The sequence below is a fragment of the Triticum aestivum genome, chromosome 3A (genome assembly GCF_018294505.1).
Source record: "Triticum aestivum cultivar Chinese Spring chromosome 3A, IWGSC CS RefSeq v2.1, whole genome shotgun sequence".
In the NCBI taxonomy this organism is placed as follows: Eukaryota; Viridiplantae; Streptophyta; class Magnoliopsida; order Poales; family Poaceae; genus Triticum; species Triticum aestivum.
This window is the reverse complement of record NC_057800.1, coordinates 570,492,450-570,511,453: the sequence shown is the minus strand read 5'-3', so window position 1 is coordinate 570,511,453 and position 19,004 is coordinate 570,492,450. Positions and strand designations below refer to the sequence as shown.

At 46.1% G+C, this 19,004-nt stretch overlaps 1 pseudogene; it reads left to right on the top strand.

Annotated features, from left to right (window-relative positions):
* The first annotated feature begins 8,556 nt into the window (after positions 1-8,556).
* LOC123056992 (putative cellulose synthase A catalytic subunit 11 [UDP-forming]) overlaps positions 8,557-19,004 on the top strand; it is a 48,544-nt pseudogene continuing 38,096 nt past the window's right edge.

The window sequence follows — 19,004 nt, the reverse complement described above, 5'->3', positions numbered from 1 at the left end:
CGGTGGTCGCACATAAGTGCCCTGGAAGTTGTCAAGGAATGCGGCTTCCAGGTCCTCCCAAGAACCGATTGAGTTTGCTGGCAAGCTGTTAAGCCAATGCCGGGCCGGTCCCTTAAGTTTGAGTGGGAGGTATTTGATGGCGTGTAGATCATCGCCGCGGGCCATGTGGATATGAAGGAGATAATCCTCGATCCATACCGCAGGATCTGTTGTGCCATCGTACAATTCGATGTTTACGGGTTTGAAGCCCTCAAGGATTTTATGATCCATTACTTCATCAGTCAAGCATAGTGGGTGTGCAGCGCCTCTGTATTGGGCTATATCACGATGCAGCTTGAAGGAGCTTTGTCTGTTGAGTTTGGCCCGGCCGGATTCATTGCATCCGGAGTGACGATCACCGTCACGTGTCGTGGGGCGCCTGCGTGATCCGTAGATCGATCTTGTTTGCCTTGCCTTGTCCTCCAGGATGTCGCGCAGGTCGGGCGCATTTTCCCGTGCCTTAGTATGCTTGACGCGGTGCCGGGGCATGGCTTGAGTGGAGGGCCAAGAGGCCTCTCTGTCGCGGCCATGAGGTGGCCGGTCGGCCATGTCATGCGCTGGTGATGTAGGTGCTTCCTCCTCTAGTCGGTGTAGCAGCCTGCGCTTTGGGTAACTCTTGGAGGGGCGTTCGAGTTCATACTCTTCGGCCGCAAGGACTTCAGTCCATCTGTCAGCTAGCAAATCCTGATCAGCTCTAAGCTATTGCCGCTTTTTCTTGAGGCTGCTTGCCGTGGCCATGAGCCTGCATTTAAAACGCTCTTGTTCGGCAAGATCCTCTGGCACGACGAACTCGTCGTCGTCGAGGCTTGCCTCGTCTTCGGAGGGAGGAGTGTAATTATCGTCCTCAACCTCTTGGTCCGCCGCCCTCTCGTGAGGGATAGCTTCTCTATCCTCCTGTGCCGAATTTTGCTGGAGGGGTTGTTCTTCGGCGCTATCCGGAGTAGTATTATCTCCCATACCAGAATCACCGTTTTTGCTTTAGCGGGATTTAGAGCGGCGCTGCTGACACCGGCGCTTGGGCTGTTTCTTAGAGGTATCGTCCACCGCTGTTCCATCGCCATCTCCATCCTTTGGAGTGTCCACCATATATATGTCATATGATGAGGTGGCCTTCCAATTCCCTACAGGTGCTGGTTCTTGTTCGTCTCCTGCATCGTCGTCCATGCCGTCGATGTCTTCGGAGTCGAAGTCAAGCATGTCGGTTAAGTCGTCGACAGTGGCTACGAAGTGGGTGGTGGGTGGGTTTTTAATTTCTTCATCGTCCGTATCCCAACCTTGCTGACCGTAGTCCGGCCAGGGCTCTCCTGATAAAGAGAGAGACTTTAGAGAATTCAGGATGTCGCCGAAGGGCGAGTGCTGAAAGATGTCCACGGCGGTGAACTCCATTATCGGTGCCCAATCGGATTCGATCGGCGGGGGCGCGGGGGGCTCGGAGTTCGGAGAGGAATCCGGCTCCTCGGAGTCACGGGCCATGCGGAGTGCGGGGATGGAGTTCGGCTCGATCACCTCTAGGATCGCAGTCCCTGAGGCATCGTCCAACCGCTGATCCTCGATTGGCGCAGTGGGCTCCAAATCAATGGTCGGAACCGATGCGTGTGCGGACTCCAAGGCACTGTTCGGCGGCAGAGCTATATCATGCCCATCGAGACAGTGCGGCACGCTTGGCTGTGGCTCGAATCCGTCGAAGATCAAGTCCCCGCGGATGTCAGCCGTGTAGTTTAGGCTTCCAAACCTGACTTGATGGCCAGGGGCGTAACTTTCGATCTGCTCAAGGTGACCAAGCGAGTTGGCCCGCAGTGCGAAGCCGCCAAAGACGAAGATCTGTCCGGGGAGAAAAGTCTCACCCTGGACTGCATCGTGGTTGATGATCGAAGAAGCCATCGGGCCTGAAGGCAACGACACAGAGGAACTCTCAATGAAAGCACCAATGTCGGTGTCAAAACCGGCGGATCTTGGGTAGGGGGTCCCGAACTGTGCGTCTAGGCCGGATGGTAACAGGAGACAAGGGACACAATGTTTTACCCAGGTTCGGGCCCTCTTGATGGAGGTAAAACCCTATGTCCTGCTTGATTAAAATTGATGATATGGGTAGTACAAGAGTAGATCTACCACGAGATCAAGGAGGCTAAACCCTAAAAGCTAGCCTATGGTATGATTGTTGTATGATGAAGTTGTCCTACGGACTAAAACTCTCCGGTTTATATAGACACCGGAGAGGGTTAGGGTTACACAAAGTCGGTTACAATGGTAGGAGATCTTGAATATCCGCGTCGCCAAGCTTGCCTTCCATGCCAAGGAAAGTCCCATCCGGACACGGGACGGAGTCTTCAATCTTGTATCTTCATAGTCCTGGAGTTTGGCTGGAGGTATAGTCCGGCTACCCGAACACCCCCTAATCCAAGACTCCCTCAGCGTGGCTCTAAGAAAGCTACATTGGTTGGATACAGTGATAGTGACCACGCTGGAGACACTGGAGATTGCAAGAGCACTTCTGGCCAGGTTTTCTTCCTTGGTGAAAATCCCATGTCTTAGACCTCTCAAAAGCAAAAGATTGTCGCAATCAGCTCCTATGAGGCAGAATATGTGGCAGTGGTGGCGCCTACTTGTCAAGGCCTGTGGTTGAACCGCCTTCTTGCAGAAATGAGAGGGGAAGAAGTTAGTGCATTCAAGGTCTTGATCAACAACAAATCTACCATCGTAATAGCGAAGAGTCTTGTTCACCATGACAGAAGCAAGCACATCGATGTCAAGTTCGACTTCATCCATGACTATGTGGAAACAAGGCAGGTGGAGATCGATCATATCGGCACAAGCGATCAGCTGGCCGATGCGCTATCCAAGGCACTTGGGCACGTCCAATTCGTCGAGCTGTGGTAGAAACTTAGCGTCCGTGGGACGTTGAGCTTAGGGGGGGTGGATTGTTAGCCTGAATAATCTCACGTCCATGCACGCTAGGTTGTTTACTCCGTTTTAAAATAAGGTGTAACTGGGCTGATGTGACTAATGTCGCTTGAAGCTACATCGGTATTTCCCCAAAGAGGAAGGGATGATGTAGCACAGCAGCGGCAGGTATTTCTCTTAGATATGAAACCAAGGTTATCGAACCAATAGGAGAACCAAGCGACACAACATAAACAACACATGCACACAAATAACAAATACTCGCAACCCGACGTGTAAAAGGGGTTTCCAATCCCTTTCGGGTAACGGTGCCAGAAATTGGCAAACGGACGTGAGAGAGTTGTAAATATTGATAGATCGAACGCCAAATAAAATAAATTACAGCAAGGTATTTTTGTATTTTTGGTTTAGTAGATCTAAAAATAAAAGGGCAAATAAAATAGATCATGAAGACAAATAATATGAGAAAGAGACCCGGGGGCCGTAGGTTTCACTAGTGGCTTCTCTCGAGAAAATAGCAAATAGTGGGTAAACAAATTACTGTTGGGTAATTGATAGAACTTCAAATACTCATGACATTCAATGATCAATATATAGGCATCACGTCCAAGATTAGTAGACCGACTCCTTCCTGCATCTACTACTATTACTCCACACATCGACCACTATCCAGCATGCATCTAGTGTATTAAGTACATGGAGAAACAGAGTAATGCAATAAGAACGATGACATGATGTATACAAGATCTATCTATGTCACTACAAGAAATATGTCAACTTGTGACCTTTTGTCAGTGACCCTGGAAGAATTGGTCATAAATCTACGACCATTTGAGACCAATTGGTCAAAAGCTGTTCGGGGGGCTCCAAACCCTAAACTATAACGACCATTTCGGTCAGAAAGGTTGCAATTTCCTTACACGAAATGGTCATGAAGCAGACAACCCGGGCCCACTACATTATTTCTAGCTGATCATGACCAATATAGATGGTCATAACCTTGTAAATCGTGGTGGATTGCTATGACTTGGCGCCACCTCATCAGTTTTGCCTATGTGTCATGTCCATGTGTCAATTTTTACCCTAGGTTGTGAAGCAACCTATATTTCTGTCATTCCCAAAATTCCCCAAAAAATTGGGCATTCTTTACTATCCAAATCATTGCCTCATGACAATATTCAACTCCATTTGCCTGGTAAATCTTCCTCGGCAAATTTCCAAAGTTTTTGTTCAGCTCAAACTGTTGTGAAGGAAGTACTAGCTAGGCATATCCTAATCAGCTGAAAATTTGCCACATCTTATATATTCCCAAATCATAGCTCTCCACGAAATTTCAGCCCCATCTAGTAATACATGTGAGCTCAGCATCCAATCTTTGTTTCTAGTGATATTTTCAGTTTGTAAAGCGGCTATTATTTATGTTAACTTATAATTGCTGAAAATTTACCACGACATGACCCTGCCCATAGAACCTCCCTACACCAAATTTTAGCTCATTTATTCTAGCCAATTTCCCTCAGCATTTTCCCAATTTTCTATTCAATGGAGAGCACTGTGAAGGAAGTACCAATTTTATGTCTCCAAATGGTATGAAAAATTTAAAGTGGCTTCACATGACCAAATTATCATCCTCCTTCAAATTTCAGATCAATCCATTCATTCATTTGAGTCTAGCTTCAACATTCATATTTTTGTCCAATGTGGTACGTTGCAAAACAAATGCCACCTAAGCTCCTCTATTTGAGCTAAAAATTTGTGACGACAGTCTTGTTAGTAGATGATCATCCTCAGCCAAAACTCACGCCCATTGGCCATGTGCATTTCCCGTAATGCTAATCACACATTTGGGTGCTAATTCATGTTCGATCATAGTTCAGTCTCCCTGTTAGATTCTTCTGTTGTCATTTTCTTCCTAGCACGTACCTAGGGAGTTCCCAACCCACTAGACATGCCTATGCCGTCCAGAACGCAGGGCAATGCCACGGTCACTCGGTGACCACGCGGCGGTCATGCGAGTTTATGCGCTCTGGAGTAGGGGCCCTCGGCCACCGTCCAAACCTCGACGTATCACCACCAAACCATATATTTCTGATTAAATATATACTTATGTATCTAGAAATGATTTTTGGAAAAAATAAAGAGCAAACTATAAGGCAGCTGCAGTTCAAAATTTACCAGCTTCCTACTGAATTGGCGGAAATTTGTCTTTTTCACCAGAGGTGGATCAAAACTTTTGACACCCAATCATTTTGTCAATTGTGCATTAAATATGGCATAGTATTTTAGAAAATTGATTTGGTCCAATTTTGCAACAAATATATGGTAGGTCCTTCACAAAAAAAACTCATTTTGGGCACTCAACAAATGGAAAATGAATTTTCGTGCAAAGAAAATGAAAACTCCCTTAGGCAACATTCTTTAGAATTCCAAGATGCACCCTTGTGCACAATATGAGATCATTTGAACAAACTATGCCATGAATGTGGCCATAAGATTGATCATTTGGCTTGAAAGCCATGAATCTTCACGCATGATAGCTCATTTCTGAGAACACTTTTTAAAAATAATTACCGTATTACAAGTTTATTATTTTTCCTGGAAAATAGGTCACATATAATGACACAATGCAAAGGCTTTCCAATTTTTTTGAATTTTTTATGCCCGCTTCAAAATGCGGTCAAAATTGCAGGCATGACCGTTTGTCGCTAGTGGTTGAATCTTGGAAAAAAATTGTGTTTCTCTAATTAAATAGATACCTATGTACCTAGAAATGATTTTTGGAAAACATAAAGAGCAAACTATGAGGCAGTTGCAGTTCAAATTTGACCCGCTTCCTACTGAATCGGTGGAAATTTGTCTTTTTCACCAGAGGTGGATCAAAGCTTATGACACCAACCATTTGGTCAATTGTGCATTAAATATCTCCTAGTATTTTATAAAATTGATTTGGTCCCATTTTGCAACAATTATTTGGTAGGTCCTTCTCAAAAAAACTCATTTTGGGCACTCGGAAAATGGAAAATGATTTTTTTTCGTCCAAAGAAAATGAAAACTTCCTTAGGCAACATTGTTTGCCAACCCAAGATGCAACCTTGTGCACAATATGAAATCATTTGAACAAACTATGCCCTGAATGTGGTCATAACATTGATCATTTGGCTTGAAAGCCATGCATCTCCACACATGATGGCTCGTTTCTGAGAACACTTTTTAAAAATAATTAATTTATTACAAGTTTATTATTTTTCCTAGTAACTTGGTCGCATATCATGACACAATGCAAAGGTTTTCCAATTTTTTGATTTTTTTGAATTTTTTATGCCCGTTTCAAAATGCGTTCATAATGTCCGGCATGACCGTTCCTAGCTAGTGGTTGAATCTTGGAATTTTTTTTGCATTTATCTTATTAAATAGATACTTATGTACCTAGAAATGATTTTTGTAAAAAATAAATAGCAAACTATGAGGCAGCTGCAGTTCAAATTTTACCCGCTTCCTACTGAATCAGCGCAAATTTCTCTTTTTCACGAGAGGTGGAACAAATCTTTTGACACCCAACCATTTTGTCAATTGTGCATTAAATATGACCTATTATTTTATAGAAATGATTTGGTCCAATATTGCAACAAATATATGGTAGGTCCTTCACAAAAAAACTCATTTTGGGCACTAGAAAAATAAAAAATGAATTTTTCGTCGAAATAAAATGAAAACTTCCTTAGGAAACATTGTTTTCCATCCCAAGATGCACCCTTGTGCACAATATGAGATCATTTGAACAAACTATGCCATGAATATGGCCATAAGATTGATCATTTAGCTTGAAAGCCATGCATCTTCACACATGATAGCTCGTTTTCGAGAACACTTTTTAAAAACAAAAAAATACTGTATTACAAGTTTATTATTTTTCCTGATAACTTGATCACATATAATGACACAATGCGAAGGTTTTCCAATTTTTTGATTTTTTTTGAAATTTTTATGCCTGTTTCAAATGCGGTCAAAACGGCGGGCATGACTGTTCCTAGCTAGTGGTTGAATCTTGTAAAACTTTTTGTGTTTATCTGATTAAATAGATACTTACGTACCTAGAAATGATTTTTGGAAAAAATAAATAACAAACTATGAGGAGGCCGCAGTTCAAATTCTACCCGCTTTCTTCTAAATAGGCGGAAATTTGTCTTTTTCACGAGAGTTGGATCAAATCTTTTGACACCCAACCATTTGGTCAATTGAGCATTAAATATGGCCTATTATTTAATAAAAATGATTTGGTCCCGTTTTGCAACGAATATATGGTATGCCCGTCACAAAAAAACTCATTTTGTGCACTCCAAAAATAGAAAATAGATTTTTCATCCAAAGAAAATGGAAACTTCCTTAGACAACATTGTTTGCCATCCGAAGATGCACCCTTGTGCACAATATGAGATCATTTGAACAAACTTTGCCATGAATGTGGATATAAGTTTGATAATTTGGCTCGAAAGCCATGCATCTTCACGCATGATAGCTCTTTTTTTAGAACACGTTTTTAAAATAATTGTCGTACTACAAGTTTATTATTTTTCCTGCTAACTTGGTCACATATAATGACACAATGCGAAGGTTTTCCATTTTTTGTTTTTTTATGATTTTTTTATGCCCTTTTCAAAATGCGGTCAAAACGGCGGGCATGACCGTCCCTAGCTAGTGTTTGAATCATGGAATTTTTATTTGTGTTTCTCTGATTAAATAGATACTTATGTACCTATAAATGATTTTTGGGAAAAATAAAGAGCAAACTATGAGGCAGCTGCAGTTCAAATTTGACCCGCTTCCAAGTGAATCGACAGAAATTTGTCTTTTTCACCAGAAGTGTATAAAAACTTTTGACAACCAACCATTTTGTCAATTGTGCATTATATATGGCCTAGTATTTTATACAAATGACATGGTCCCATTTTGCAGCAAATATATGGTAGGTCCTTCACAAAAAAAACTCATCTTGGGCACTCGAAAAATGGTAAATGATTTTTTCTTCCAAAGAAAATGAAAACTTCCTTAGGCAACATTGTTTGCCATTCCAAGATGCACCCTTGTGCATAATATGATATCATTTGAACAAACTATGGCATGAATGTGGCCATAAGACTGACCATTTGAATTTCTCATATCATAAAAGTATTTATATGATTCAACACCTTATTTTTAGTTGATTACGACCAACTTAGATGGTCATAACGTGTACTGGGTTCTGATTGGTCCATGGGCATGTCACGCGGATCGTGCCTCCAACGCCATCGTATGCTCCCAGATCCGACGGCAGCCCTTTCTCCCTCACCCCCTCTTTGTCTAAAAAGTAAAACTCCCTCACCCTCTCACCCCACAAAGCCCGACCCACAGCCCCGCACGCGAACCCTAGCGCTCCAGATTCCTTGCAGCCATCTCCCCGCTCCAGATCGAAATCCGCCGCCCACCTCCCTCTTCCCTCGCCGCTGCACCGCCCATCGCCTCCCGCACAAACCCCCACAGATCAAACGACCTTCTCCCCTCCCCTCCCATTACAGTGTCCCCATCCTATTGAAACCCTAAGCGGCGGCGGCGCGCGGGCACTAGCCATCCCGATTCCCCATGGAGGACTTCGCACGCGCGGTGGACCCTAAAGAATTGGTCCGTGTGAGTCCTGGCTCGCGCTCTCGTGGCTAGCTGCGCAGCTGCCCAAGCTCTCCCTGACCAACCGTGCCACACACCTCCATAGGCTCAACAAGGATGACTACACCGGCGGCGAGCGAAGGTTGGCGGGCGTGGACATGTTCGTGAGCGCGACGGACGCGGCCAGGGAGCCGCCCTGGCGACAGCCAACACGGTGTTGTCCGTGCTCGTGGCGGACTACCCCGCGGGTATGCTCGCCTGCTGCGTCTCCGACAATGGCGCCGACATGTTGCTCTTCAAGGCGCTCTTCGAGACGGCGCGGCTCGCGAGGAGGTGGGTCCCATTCTGCCGCCGCCACAGGGTCGAGTGATGACCCACAAGTATAGGGGATCTATCGTAGTCCTTTCGATAAGTACGAGTGTCAAACCCAACGAGGAGCATAAGGAAATGACAAGCGGTTTTCAGTAAGGTATTCTCTGCAAGCATTGAAATTATCGGTAACAGATAGTTTTGTGATAAGGTAATTTGTAACTGGTAACAAGTAACAAAAGTAAATAAGGTGTAGCAAGATGGCCCAATCCTTTTTGTAGGAAAGGATTAGCCTAGGTGCTCTCTTATATGAAGGAAAGAGCTCCCGAGGACATATGGGAATTATCGTCAAGCTAGTTTTCATCACGCTCATATGATTTGCATTCATTATTTTGATATTTTGATATGTGGGTGGATCGGTGCTTGGGTACTGCCCTTCCTTGGACAACCATCCCACTTATGATTAAACCCTCTTGCAAGCATCCGCAACTACAAAAGAAGTATTATGGTAAACCTAACTGTTGGGGATATAACTACCAGGAATGACCCGCCCAGGAGGGGCTGGGTCAATAGCAATGGCGGGTTAACTAAAGGAAGCCGGAAGAGTACACAAGGTGACGGTTTATGATACGGTTTGTAGTAGGCCGAAGCCGAGAGGCGGCTTAAGGCCCATGAGTATAAACCGCCATGTATGATAAGACTTGTAAAGTAAGGCATGTAAAAGACATCACCGAGCCGGACACGTTGTATGAGCCGACCGGGACTCTATTGGCCGTAGGGCGTCAACTTGTGTATATAAGGGGACGACCCGTCGGCGGCTTAGGTCAAGAAACAACAGATCTAGAGCCAAGCTTGCGTATTTCGCTCCTTGGTCATCGGAACCTAGCAAATACCACATCAACTGGACTAGGCTTTACCTTCACCACAAGGGGACAAACCAATATAAAAACCTCTCGTGTCCTTTGTCCTGATTAACCCCTTTAAGCTTCCTAGTTGCGACGGCTCCACGACTAAGTCCTTTCACTAGGACATCTGCCGTGACAATTCCACGACAGTTGGTGCCCACTGTGGGGCCAGTGCACGGTGGATTTGAGTTCTTGAAGGGCAGCTTTGAAGGGCTCAAGGGATACGCTGTGGGCCAGATGACCAAGAGTCGTCGCAGCAAGCTCTACATCGACGATGCAGGTTGGGGCCCCGACGCCGGCTCAATTGAGTATAGGTACCGGGTCCCCTTCGGCGGAATCCACGTCTTCATCGACCGGATCGGCGAGCCGGGCCCTGAGCTGGACATCTGCAACGACCTCATCGAGACGGCTCACCGTGCGAGACCCGCCCGAACTCAGCCCGCCGTGAGGCGTGCCTTCGTGGGTTGCATCCATGGAGGGGAGTTTTCTGAAGGATCTGTGGATGGCGGTGAGACGGTCGTCCACTCTGACGGTGAGTCGTCCACAGGTGAGACGGATTCATTGTATCAACTATAGGATGGCGGGCTTAGGGGCTATTCCGATGGCAGCAGTATTCAGGACCCCTTTGAGCCGCCGAACAGAGCTGGGATCTTCATGGCTGGTACGTAGCCCGTTCAAAACTCTACGGCTGCAGCAGCGATAACCACTGGATCGGCAGCGGCTGGGTCAGGAGACCCCCCGTGCCCGCCGGCTCAGGTGCTGATGGATCTCATGGATAGGATAACGACCCTATTAACCACCGTGGTTGAACCGGCGGACAAAGCTCAGCATGATGCAGAAGTGGCACGGTTACGTGGGGAGGTAGCTCAAGCCAAGGAAAACTTGGCGGCGGAGGACATCCGGATGGCTGAAGAACGGGCGGCTTTGGACGCTCGGGCTCAGCAGTATCAATCAGAGGCATTTCAACTTTCGATGAATCTGAACGCGTCAAAGAAGGTCATGAGGAGAAGGCACCAGAAGACTCAATCGCGTCTGCCCCTGACTTATGATCCTAGGAATCTCTTCCACACACCCGGGGCTGGTCCCAGTAACCCGCGGGAGGCAAACCGGATTACAACACCCGGGGCTGGGGCGCCGGTTCAGCCGCGAGCTATGGAACCCCCTCGGGTGAATACGGCTCCGCCTCATCATACACCAACACCGCCAGGTCAGTTTTCTAACCCTTTTGGAGAATCTGATTGCTGCATCGGCACGTCCGGCGGCTCTCCCAATGGAAGGCGAGTCCCCGACGTTGATCGAAACACGAAGGGTCAGAGATGTTCTTCAGACAGCTCTGGCACAGCAGGAGTGATACTCTTATAGTCGAGACATGATTCATTCAACCCCTTGCCCAAGCCGGAGCCCAAGCTATAGCAGGCATATGGATTCAGCGGCCATGTCAAGCAGTGCCCAGTGCCATAACCAGCCACGCAGGTATGACCCGACGCATGATGGAGCTCTTAACTTGGTGGACCAGGAGAGGATCCGCCAAGAGGCTGAGCAGGCGATTCAGCGGGCAGCTGAGCAGGCGGCTCACCAGGCTTTTCCGGTTTACCAAACGGCCTCTGTTGAAATAGGTGTGTCTACGAGGATAGGAGGTGTCCATTGTCTGGTGCCGGCTCTGCGTAATGAGCGTTTGCCAAAGGAATTTAAGGGGCCTTGCAAGGTGCCTAATTACACAGCCGACTTACAGCCCGGGGCATGGATTGAAAGTTATGAGATGGCCATGGAATTGTTGGAGGTCAGTGATGCAGCAATGGCCAAGTACTTCACTATGATGCTAGATGGAATAGCTCACACTTGGTTAAAGGGGTTGCCACCCAATTCCATCGGCTCATGGGAAGAGTTAAAAGCCCGGTTCATTCTGAACTTCAAAGATACATGCAAGCAGCCCATGTCGATTGTGGATTTGACTAATTGCAAGCAAGAGGAGGTGAATCCACGACCCATTGGGTGCACCGGGTGAAGGAAATAATACATTCATCCGACAAGATGGATGTCAGCTCCGTGGTCTTAATGTTGGAGAAAATTGCCGTTTTGAACCTCTGAAACAGAAGCTGGGGCAGCTCAAGCGTGATTGTAATGACATGGGCCAGCTGATGGCGGCTCTGGCAAGTACGCTAACTCTGATAGTACCAAGGATCCCGCGTCTGACGAAGAGAAGATAGGGAAGGGAAAGAAGAACGACAACGGGAAGGGTCACCAGCATAACCCGGCGAATCAAGGAGGTAATAATAAACATAAGGTTGATGGTAGTCTGGAGTTTGTGGCTACCACCAGTGCATAGGGTAACAATCAACAACGTAAGGGGAGGCCACCTCCTTGGAAGGCGGGTCAGGTCCCACCCTCGAGCAGCTGCTAAATGAACCCTGTCCAAGACACGACACCCGGGGGAAGCCGGCCACCCATCTATGGAAAGACTGTACGATCATGAAGGCTTTCAAGAATTCTAACATGTTCGACGGTAATCATGGACCTGGCAACGGCTCAGGCGGTGGCGGCTTTCATGGCCCGGGCGGCGGCTCAGGAGGCGGCGGTTTTCATGGCCAGGGCCCTCAAGGCAATCAAGGCGGCTATAATCAGTAATCTGGCCAGTATCAGAGTAACAATCCGGGTATCAGAGTAACACAAAGCAGTTGAGCAGTGGGCAGTATCATGTATTCACCACCAGTTTATGCAAAAGGGACCAGAAGCTTCATAAGAGATATGTGAACGCTGTTGAGCCGGCGGTTCCACGTTATTTGAGGTGGTCTGAGCAGCCTATTTTGTGGAGTAGGGAAGATCACCCTCCCTGGGTTGATAATCCGGGTCACATGGCCTTTGTGGTGGCCCCTCAGGTTGGTGGGTACAAATTCACTAAAGTACTCATGGACGGAGGCAATAGCATCAACATCCTCTATTATGAGACATTCCGTCGCATGGGGTTGACTGACAAAAGTCTTAAGACATCCAACACCGTTTTCCATGGAGTAGTACCTGGCAAGTTGACATATCCAGTTGGTAAGATTGAGCTGGAAGTAGCCTTTGGAGATGAGCATGATTCTAGGGCGGAGAAGTTAACCTTTGAAGTGGTCAAAATCAAAAGCCCATATCACGCTCTTTTTGGACGGCCAGCTTATGCAAAATTCATGGCACGGTCGTGTTATGTTTATCTGCAGCTCAAGATGCCGGGTTATAAGGGCACTATCACAGTGCATGGAAGTCGGAAGATAGCTTTGGAATGTGAAGAAGGTGATGCTGCTTACGCCGAATCTGTTTGTGCGACAGAGGAGTTAAAGTTTTACAAGGATAATGTCGACCCGGCGGACATGACGTCTTTGAAAAAGCCAACCACGGAGCATGAGCCAGCGCTGAAGTTTAAATCAGCTGACGACACCAAAATGATTGATTTTGTGCCTGGCGACTCATCCAAACAGTTCATTATCAGTGCTAACTTGGATCCAAAATAGGAAAGCGCGCTCATCGAGTTCATTCATGAGAACCGGGACATCTTTGCATGGAAGCCTTCTGACATGCCGGGTGTACTGAGAGAACTCGCTAAGCACACTCTCAATATTGATCCCAAGTTTAAGCCAGTCGGTATTCGGCGGTTCAATGAGGAAAGGCGCAAGGCTATTGGAGAAGAGGTGGCCCGGCTCTTGGCGGCCGGGTTTATTGTTGAAGTTTTCACCTAGAGTGGTTGGCTAACCCGGTGCTTGTGCTAAAAAAGAACAGCACTTGGCGTATGTGTGTGGATTACACAGATTTAAACAAGGCTTGTCCGGTTGATCCTTTTTCTCTCCCTCGTATTGATCAAATCATTGATGCTACAACGGGTTGTGAGCGTTTGAGTTTTCTGGATGCTTATTCTGGCTATCATCAGATCAAGATGGCAGTGAAGGACCAAGAGAAGACGACTTTCATTACTCTGTTTGGAGCCTTCTACTATGTGTCTATGCCTTTTGGGCTTAAAAGTGCCCAGCCGACTTATCAACGGTGTGTGTAGAACTGTCTTCATAATCAGATTGGGCATAATGTTCACGCTTATGTGGACGATATAGTGGTGAAATCCAGAGAGAAGGAAACTCTGGTAGATGATCTGAAGGAAACCGTTGATAACCTCCGGGTCTACAAGATGATGCTTAACCCAGCCAAGTGCGTTTTTGGAGTCCCAGCTGGCAAGCTTTTGGGTTTTTTGGTGTCTAACAGAGGCATTGAGGCTAATCCAGAGAAAATTAAAGCGATTACATCTTTGGCTAAGCGGGCGTGCATCAATGACATTCAGCAGCTGGCAGGTCGTGTCGCAACTTTACGTCGGTTCATAAGCCGGTTAGGTGAGAAGGCTATGCCATTTTATCAGATGATGAAGAAAACAGATAACTTTATCTGGAGTGACGCTACTAACTCTGCCTTTGAAGATCTGAAAAGACAGCTCGCCGAGCCACCGGTTCTTGCCGCTCCCATTGAGAATGAGCCACTATTGTTATATGTGTCTGCTAATACACATGTTGTTAGTGTGGCCATTGTTGTAGAGCATCCGGTTCAACGGCCGGTTTATTACGTCAGTGATGTGCTCATTGAGTCCAAACAGAGATATCCATATTGGCAGAAGCTTGTTTATGGGGTGTTCATGGCAAGCCGGAAGCTTAAGCATTACTTTCAGGGTCATCCTATTACTGTGGTTAGCTCTGCTCCTTTAGGAGATATTATTCAAAATAGAGATGCCACATGATGAGTCGCCAAGTGGGCCATTGAACTTGGGTCTCATGGTTTAAAGTATGTACCACATACTGCCATCAAATCTCAAGCACTGGTGGACTTCATTAATGATTGGACAGAGTTGCAGATACCTGAAGAGAAGCCAGGCAACACATATTGGACGATTCATTTTGATGGGTCCAGACAATTGGAAGGCTCAAGGGCTGGAGTTGTCTTAACTTCTCCTCAAGGTGACAAATTTTGTTATGTGTTGCGGTTGATGTTTCCTTGTACTAACAATGCAGCTGAATATGAGGCCCTACTCCATGGCCTTCGAATGGCTAGAGAAATGAGTTTAAGACGGGTACGGTGCCTTGGCGACTTAGATTTAGTGGCTCAGCAAGTATCAGGCAAGTGGGATTCCAAGGACCCTCTCATGGCGGCTTATCGCCGTGAGGTTGATGCTGTTGCTGGACACTTCAAGGGTTATCAGGTGGAGCACATTGACCGCAGGAAGAATGAAGCGGCCGATGCTTTAAGCCGGTTGGGATCTCAGCGTAAGACGGTGCCGCCTAACACCTTTTTAGATGTTCTGCATAACCCTTCTGTTAAGTTGCATACAGAGGAGGACTTGGCTGTTCCAGACCCAGAAGCACAATTGGTGGCGGCTCTTCATGTCATTCCAGATTGGACAATGCCATATTTGGCTTATATGACCCGTGGTGAGTTGCCGGAGGATGAGACCTTGGCACAGATAACCCTGCGGTCTAAGTCAATGACAATTTCCAATGGTGAGTTATATCATCGCAGTGTCACCGGAGCATTTCAATGTTGTGTCTCTCCTGAAGAGGGTCAGGAAATTCTTTGTGACATCCATGAAGGAGATTGTGGCCATCATGTCGGTTCAAAGTCTCTGGTGGCCAAAGCTTTTCGTCATGGTTTTTACTGGCTAACGGCTCACGCCGATGCGGAGGATCTGGTCAGTAGGTGTGATGGGTGTCAAAAATTTGCACGACGCGCGCATGTGCCGGCTCAAGAATTGCGGATGATTCCAATCACTTGGCCGTTTGCAGTCTGGGGGCTTGACATGGTTGGACCTTTCAAAAGGTCCAAAGATAAGAAGACGCACCTTTTGGTGGCAGTGGACAAGTTCACAAAATGGGTTGAGGCAGAACCGGTCTGTAAGTGTGATGCGGCCACGGCGGTTCAATTCATGTAGAAGGTGATTGACGGTGTCCTGGACTAGGGGGTACTCAACACGTCATCCCCCGATCTGTTAGATTGGGCCGAGGACCCCCGTGTCGTATACTCATGGGCCAGTTCGGACAGCTGCCGCATACAAGGAAGATTCCACAAGACTTGGCGATCAAGACAAGGACTCCTCCCCACCGGTGTATTCGGCTAGGACTCTTGTTATCCTAGGCCTCTGGTGCATTATATAAACCGAGGCCGGGCTAGTCGATAGATAATATACACACAATCATACCATAGGCTAGCTTCTAAGGTTTAGCCTCTCCGATCTCGTGGTAGATCAACTCTTGTAATACTCATATCATCAAGAATAAATCAAGCAGGACGTAGGGTTTTACCTCCATCAAGAGGGCCCAAACCTGGGTAAAACATCGTGTCCCCTGCCTCATGTTACCATCCGCCTTAGACGCACAGTTCGGGACCCCCTACCCGAGATCCACCGGTTTTGACACCGACAGTGATCATTTGTTTTGGCTTTCCACACAACATTATCACTGATAATGGCACTAACCTGTCCCAAGGAGATATGGAAGAGTTGTGTCAACGGGAACAAATCTGGCTTGATGTTTCATCAATAGCTCACCACCAATCCAATGGTCAAGCTGAAAGAGCCAATCAGGAAATCCTAAAAGGTCTAAAACCCCGGCTTATGGTGGAATATTGCTCATCTTCGGCCTTACTACACTTGAGCCACCAGCTCTCATAATGTACATACTTTGAAGTTGTATATATTATGATAAGTAATAAAGCAGGACCTCTGTCCTTTTTTGACCATATATCGTTATTATTCTAATTATTAAAACTGCCAGTTGGGGGCTGATCGTATTCGAATCTAGCTTAACCCTTTTGGTCCGGCTCATGATCATATTCGTATCTAGCCGTTAAACCTCATGGTCACTAGGGGGCTTCCTGTTCAAACATAGGTCGTATTCGAACCAAAGAGAACATAGTTGTCATAACCCTCTTGATCGGCGCAAAGCCAAACTCACTAGGGGGCTTCCTGATCGTATGCGAATCATAGCTCAACCCCTTTTGGGTCCGACTTGGATCGTATTCGAATCAGGGTCGTTAAAAACCTCTCAAGGTCATTTGGGGGCTTCCTGTTCAAACATAGGTCGTATTTGAACCAAAGAGAACATAGCTGTCGGTACCCTCTTGATCGGCGCAACGCCAAAGCCACCGGGGGCTACATGATTGTATCTGAATCCTAGCTTAACCCCTTTGGTCCAGTTTACCGATCGTATTCGAATCGGAAGCCTTCAAATTTTTCTTAATGCTTGATTTACATTGTTTAAAAGATACTCTTTTGTTTTATTAGTTTTTTGTTGTCTCGAATCTAACTATAAGTTTGGTTTCAATTTAAACCGGCTTGGTTCTTTGACAATAAGTTGCCAATGTATAACAGTCATCAGGCATATGGAGTATTGACTTATAAAATGATTGGGTTGTCACCCTTACTATCCGGGTCACATAAGCCGGGAGTCCAAAGTCAAAGAACACAGGTATGACATTGTCATTCATAAACAGACCTATCTGTGTTTTTTTATTTTTCAAAGGCTTTTCAGTCTTGTTTATCTTTACACATGGTCCCAATTATTCTGCTATGGTAATTTCATAGTTATGTATTGGGTGTTTTGACCCGTCCAACGGTAAACCGCCAGGACAGTTTCTCATCTTCTACATACAGGAACAGGTTTAAACACTTCAGATATGATAAAAGATATAAATCATATATTGACATGACGTATAAAATGTCAGATGCAGTATGATATGCATGATGGCATAGGCAGAACATGCAAGTTTTAAAGCTAGCCTATTTCAAGGCGTTGGGAGCCAAAAAAGGTTAAAACTTTTTTTTCTCTTCAATGGATGTTAAGCTAAGGCTGGGTCATCAAGTCTTGGCCGGATTATTTGGACGGTTATGACTCCTCCCTCGCCGGTTCATCTCCCTCCACTGAATGGAAGCTGGGCTTAGACCAGTTGAACCCATGAAGAGCAACGAACTCAGCTCCTTCATCAATCAGATCAGCCGGGTCAATCTCTGGAGCAAAGGTGTGTTGGCGAACCGGCAGGATGAGATCTGTTACTTTATATGAAGGAGTCGCCATCTTTTTATTATCAACATCAAAACCCGGCTGATACTTATCAATGTTGGTCTCGTCGCCAAGAATGGTATCCTGAGGACGAACTTCCCTCACACAAGCGACAAAGTCATCTTGATCAAATGGAGTCTTGTCTTCCTTCAAGGGGGGATACCCTTTGGCTACGTCAGTCGGGTCTAGTTCCGGCACCCAAGCTTTGGAGCGGCTTAAAGCAGTTAGGGCTCCAGCTCTTGCACAAGACCGCTTGACCTCTTGGAATCTGGCGGGTAAGATGGATAATTTCTTCAAAACATCACTCAAGAGGTTTGGTCCCTGGTTGGCTGGGGAGATAATAGCAAGCGCTCGTTGAGCCCCAGTGTACAGTTGCTCCACCAGGGTGTAAACCGCCTTGAGTTTTGTCACGCTGTTTTGGCTCAAATTGCTGCTCCATGGACCTATGAGTATTTTAAAGGGTTAACCAGGCGGCTTATATTTCTGGTAAAAATAGAGTTTAAGTAAATAATATAAATGACTCACCGAAGACTGCGGAGACCATCTGAGACACACGATTTTTAAGTCGGTGAGCTCCGTGGTAACCTCCTTGAGAGCCGCCTCAGCTGTCTCAGCACGCTGTATCAGCAAGGTGTTCTCATCAGCCCAGGATTTTCTCTCCGCATCAATACTAGTCTTCAATTTTTTAGCTTCAGAGAGGCTTAATTGGAGTTTGGAGTCAACATTTTTTATCTCCGTTTCTTGATCCACCAGCTGGGTCTTTGCATCAGTTAATTGAGAACCCAATTCAGTTATGGCGGTCTACAAACATGCACATGTTTGTTAAAAATTTATTTCAATAAAGGAAATAATTATTAAAGTCCCAAGTGCTTTGCAATGCAACACCACTCGGCACTTGGGGGCTAATGTCTGCCAAAGCAATTTTTTAAAATGCAAAATGGTTCGTCTATGATTAAAGTCCCAACTGTTTTACAAGTAACAACGCTTGGCACTTGGGGGCTAATGCATGACATTAAGAAAGTTTTATCATTTTGAGCCGGATTAATTCAAGACAGTTATGAAGTCAAGTACCGGCTCATCCATGATAAATTAAGCCGGCCCTTGGAGGCTACACATTGCTGTTAAAGTTTACATGATCATATTTACAAAGTCC